Source organism: Mustelus asterias, chromosome 16 (genome assembly GCF_964213995.1).
Source record: "Mustelus asterias chromosome 16, sMusAst1.hap1.1, whole genome shotgun sequence".
Lineage (NCBI taxonomy): Eukaryota > Metazoa > Chordata > Chondrichthyes > Carcharhiniformes > Triakidae > Mustelus > Mustelus asterias.
The window spans coordinates 63,785,601-63,791,614 of record NC_135816.1 but is presented as its reverse complement, the minus strand read 5'-3'; positions in this window follow the sequence as shown (position 1 = coordinate 63,791,614).

The window sequence follows — 6,014 nt, the reverse complement described above, 5'->3', positions numbered from 1 at the left end:
TTACCTAGAATAGCACAATTCATGCAACAGTTGACTGATGGATATAACACCATGAACCTTCACTGAACAGGGCTAAGAAACTGAATTTGGTTGTTGTGGATGTTTTAACTGGGTTTTTAATCATTGCCTAAGGTCATTGCACTGGAGCCAATTTGAACTGAACCAACTGAACCTCACTGTTTCCCTCCATCCAGTGTACACAAGGAAGGTGTTACACTCTATATCTAAAAGAGTCATATGCAGCTCATGAGCCATGGTTTGGCTACCCCTGCACTCCGCGAAGATTACTGATAATCTCATGCGATCAGCATTGAGATTCTTCTGGAGCCGTGGAAATGCCAAATGGCATGCATAGCTATCTGTATATCCCGATTACTTCCATTATCTGTGGTGATTGTCCCTTTAAGGATCAATCTGCAGAGTAAGGGTACGTGGCTTAGAGAACCAATCAGAAAGCAGGATGGGGGGGTGTCATCATGATAAACGTAGACTTTGGTTACTTTAGGAGCTGATTACAACCACGAGGCTGCAAGCCTCTATATAGTTTTAACCTGTAAATAAGCAAGCTGTGTTTTCCCTAAACAGGTGAAAGAGCATCATTACACTATCCTTCCTCACATCTAGGGTAGGAAGATCTTTGCCTTGGCAACTTGTGGCAAAATTCCTTCAATGGGATAGTCATAGAAACCATAGAAACCCTACAGCACAGAAAGAGGCCATTCAGCCCATCGAGTCTGCACCGAACACAATCCCACCCATATCCTACCCCTATATCCCTACATATTTACCCACTAATCCCTCTAACCTACACATCTCAGGACACTAAGGGCAATTTTAGCATGCCAATCAACCTAACCCGCACATCTTTGGACTGTGGGAGGAAACCGGAGCACCCGGAGGAAACCCACGCAGACACGAGGAGAACGTGCAAACTCCACACAGATAGTGACCAAGCCAGGAATCGAACCCAGGTCCCTAGAGCTGTGAAGCAACAGTGCTAACCACTGTGCTACCGTGCCGCCCTAGTGAGATCTCTTCAAAGCTTTATTTAGATCCCTTGCCTGTTGCATATCCTCAGCTTTGCAAGTTGCTTCAATGCTCCCATGCTGCTAATCCATTGACCAGAAACTGAACTGGATGAGACATATAAATACAATGGCTACAAGAGCAGTTCAGAGGCTGGGAATTCTGTGGAAATAGGTCACCTCTAGATTCCCCAAAGTCTGCCCAAAATCTACAAGGCACAAGACAAATTGTGATGGAATACTCTTTTGACTAGATGAGTGCAGCTCCAACAACGCTCAAGAATCCAGGGCAAAGCGGCCTGCTTGATTGACAACTCATCCACCTCCTTAACCATTCGCTCCCTTCACAACCAACACATTATGGCAGCAGTGTGTACCATCTACAAGATGCAATGTAGCAACTCACCAAGGCTCCTTCGAAAGTATTTTCAAACTGTGACCTCTACCACCCAGAAGGACACGGGCAGCAGATGCATGGGAGCACCATTGATGTAGGGAGTTGGATACAGTTTGGTAGATCTGAAGAAGTCTTCATAGTCACACGTAGGTTAACTGTAAGTCCTTATTGACTCTAGATCTATTTAAAAATAGACAGCAAAGGGTACAATCTAGGAGCTGCCTCCATTGCTGGAGCATTTGGTTCTGTCCAACACTCAACTGACCCTGGGTGCAGGTCATGTACTCCCTAACATCAATGTGTGGACGGTACTGAAATCAATCCCACATTTATATTAAATATACCAGACCTTACACTATACCTTCCCCAAGTCTTTAATAAATGCATTTAAAGTGCTTATAGTTTACCTTATATCTTACATTGTTAATACTATTATACATTTACATTGTTATTACTATGTTATTACTACCCCATTTCCCCCCTTTGAGTCCTTGAATTCAAAGGTTCAAGTGGTTTGCAACCCTTCCATATTTCATTCACTCTTACTGTCGGAGGAAGGTTGGCCCGGATTGATTCTCTGTTGGTTCAGGAGGTTGTTCTGGCATTTGGGTATCTTTTCATCCTTTTCTTCAATACTGAACCAATTTTGATCACACTGTGGAGAGACAATAGAGCCAACATTTCAATTCTGGATGACCCTTTGTCAGAGTTGAATGCAGTAGACAAGATTAAAGGAGGTGTGCATGAAGCCTGCTTCACCTGAAAAGCGTGTTTAGGCCCTGGGATGGTGAGCAGGGAGGAGGTAAAGGGCAGGTGTTGCACCTTCTACAATTGCATGGGATGGTATCGTGGCTGGTGGGTGAGGTGCTGGGTGTGATGGAGGAGCGGAGAAGGGTGTCCTGGAGGGAATGGTTCTTGAAGAATGCTGACAGGAGGAGTGAAACTTGACCAGTCTGGCTGTTGCACTGATTGATGGTTGCTACTCTAACTTGTTTCTTACAGGAATATTGTCCTCATCTCCTGGTCTCTTTATGCTTCTCCAATCATCGCATGGGTCGTCATGACATGTGTGGAAGTTTACCTTTCAAAAGTAGAACCCTTTTCCCACTTGTTTCACAATTTTATCAAGGTTACATAATTGTGTGGGGTTACAGGGACAAGGCAGCAGAATAGCATTGGAATTCTCATTCGGTGGGCTGAATGGCCTGCTTCTGTGCAGTAACAATCTGTCCCCAGATTTTTGAATACTTTCTTCTTTTTCTGTTGTTTTTTTGAGCCAATGATTTCATTCAGTTCAGCAACTACTTTGTAAGTTGAATTGTCTTTGGGCGGAATTTTACCATTTTTTGTCCAACTGCTGGGTGGGCTTGAAACTGCGAGAGTTTCAGATTCATTTTTTGGGCGCATTTTCCGGCCCCTCATACGCACTCTGGCAGAAAAAGTTTGAGCAAGTCTGTTGCTCACTGCAGAAGCCGGTGGGCGGGGCTTAACGTGCCCGAAAGCCTGCAGAGGGAGGTAGTGCGCATGTGCAGACCTCTGACGCTACATATGTGCATTAACAGTAGCAGGGGCCTGGCAAACAAAGAGAGAGCTGTCAGGCCCCTGCTATTGCAGGCAGCCTGAAGCAGCTTCCCCTCCCCCTGCAATTACAAGGGCCCACGGCCTGAGATGCAGCCCCTTCTGACCCCTCTGCTGCCCAGACTAATCGCGAGCCTCCCTCCCCCACCGATCATGCACTCGCTGCCCTCCCCCCACCGTTTGTTGCAGAGTGGCAGCGGGCCCCCCCTCTCACTATTAGCCCCCCCCCACTGCCCCATTGCCCCTGCTCCAATGCACCCCTCCCCCAATGACCGAACCACTTCTTGGTGAGCATTGCTCAGGTGCCAGGGTGGGACTGCCAGTCTGGCACTGCTCAATGGGCACCCCCCCTTGCCCTCAGCTTCCCCGATGGGCCTCAATGGCCTCCAGTTCCACCGACGAGGCTAAGACAACTGTTCCCCGTTCATGGGGAGCATGTCTATTCCTTGCCGGCGAGAACCTCTCCGGCGAGGCCATAAAGGCAAGCGAGCCCAGACGATTGAGCGCCAGGCTCGCTAAACACATTCAAAACGCGATTTCCATATATTTAAATAAATGAATCAGCCTCTCGCCCATTTCCGGCGAGTGACTGATCGCGCTGGAAATCCTGCGTTCGTAAAATGGCGTCGGTCGTGAAAACCAGTACCAATCGCGCTATTCTCTTTATGCCCCACTTTATGACCATGTTGCACCCGACAACGATGGTAAAATACCGCTCTTTGTTTCAGAGATACCTGTGGAATTCTTATATGTTTGACAACTTCACTTAGGCATTCAGTTCTGTTTGGAATCGTTCTTCCATGCTCACTGACTACACCTTGGACTATTTCAATTCACTTGTCAGATCGTCAATCTGTCTTGTAGAATTTTTCTCATCTGCTTTCAAACTCTGGATTTGTGTTTCCATATTATGTATCTCAACATTCATGTTGTTCAGATTGAACTGACATTCAAGAAGTTAACCAGTTTTGGATGTTAATTTTGCTTTCAGGCAACTGTTCTGACGAATCAGCAATTCTTTCTCCTGTGTCAGCCAGTTTGCACGATGCTTACTAAAGTCTTCCGATGCTTGAAGTTCATCGCTTTTTAATTGAAGATCTATCTTTGTTGAAGTTGCTTCTGCAAGTTCATTATTTAAATGTTTCAAGTCCTCTTTGAAGGTTCTACTTCCTGTGAGTGACATTCCGTGTTTTAATTGAGTCTCGTTTTGCAAACTCATCTTTCATATGTGCGAGGTAGTTCTCTACGCTGATCAGTTTATCTTTAGCAGAGTATAATTCCTCTGCGCTATCTTTCAAGCTCACATTCTGTAATTGGACATGTGTCAATTGTTTCGGAGCCTCTTCACACTTCTTTCTGTGAATTTCTACTTCTTCTTGCCATTCTAGGTTCTTAATTTTCATCTCTTCATAAATAGCTTTCCAAATGTAATGTTCCCCAAATTTTCTTCCAAATGCCCAACCATTTTCTTCAGCTCTGCAATTTCTTTCTTTTACCTCTGAGCATCCTGCTGGAATGTAGAACATTCCTGAATCTTCTCTGCCAACTTGTTCTTCGGTTCTTTCAAGGCTGCAACTTCTTTGAGTGCATTTTCTACCTGCTGTAGTGCCTGGCTGCATTTCTGGTTGAATTGTACCCTACTCGCTCTTCAACTTGCCAACAATTTCAACCAGAGTTGTTATTTCCAACTGGTACATTTGTGCTGTCTCAGAAATGTGTTTGTTCAGATCTTGAACAAATTGGATCACTGAACGATTCAGTTTATCGTGCATTTTCAAAAGTATGCACTCAGCTTGAATTTTTGTGTTTTAATTCCTCAACAGATAATGATCCTTCATTCACAATCAGCTGCTTGCTCTGCACTGCCCCTGCTGTTGCAGTTCAGGTAACGTGGCAAGATTTCCAAAAAGATATAATTTTGGGACTTCCGGAAAGTTATTTGCATCTCTGGTACCCTCAGGTGATTTGTTCGAGTAACGTGTTTTTACCCTTTCATAACTTTACTGGGGTTTTCTGTCACTCTTTCTGAGCTCTTGTGCGCTATACAACTTGGTTGAAGAATTTGTCAGAGGTTTTTAATATTTCATTGAAGCTGGTTGAGGACTCTGCAGAGAATCTTTACAGGGCAGAAGCAGGCCATTCAACCCATTGAGCCTGCTCTGATTCTCTGAAAAAGCATTCTATTCAGTCCCTCTTTTTTGCCTTATCCCTGTAACCTTGCACAGTCTTTCTTTTAAGATAGCAATCCAATTCCCTTTTGAATACCTTAATTGAACCTGCCTTCACAACCTTCTCAGGAAGTTTGTTCTGTACTCCAACTATTCTCTGGGTGAAAACATTTTTCCTCATATCACTTTCATTCCTATTGCTAATTATTTTTAATCTGTGCCCTCTAGTTCTTGATGCTGTCTTGAGTGGGAATAGTTTCTCCATATTTACCCTGTCCATTCCTCTCAGGATCTTGAATACCTGGATCAAGTCTCCTCTCAGCCTTCTTTTCTCCAAGGAAAACAGTCCCAACCTCTCCAATCAATCTTCATAGATGCTGTTGTTTATCCCTTGAATTGTTTTTGTGAATCCCCTCTGTGTGGAGTTTGCACGTTCTCACTGCGTCTGCGTCGGTTTCCTCCAGGTGTTCCGGTTTTCTCCCACATTCTAAAGATGTGCAGGTTAGGTTAATAGGCCATACTAAATTGTCCATTAATGTCCCAAGATATGTAGGTTAGGTGGATTAGTGGGGTAAATACATGGGGTTATGGGGACAGGGCCTGTGTGGGATACTCTGTCAGACAGTTGGTGCCAATGTCTTCACATTCTTCCTCCCTCAAGCATGGTGCCCAGGACTGAATGCAGTACTCCAGATGAGGCCTAATTCATGTCTTATACAAGTTCAAGATGACAACCTTACTCTTGTACTCAGTGCCCCTATTAATAAAACCTTAGATCCATACGTTTTATTAACTGTTCTCGCAACATGGTGTCCCATCTTCAATGACTTATGTACATATATGTCA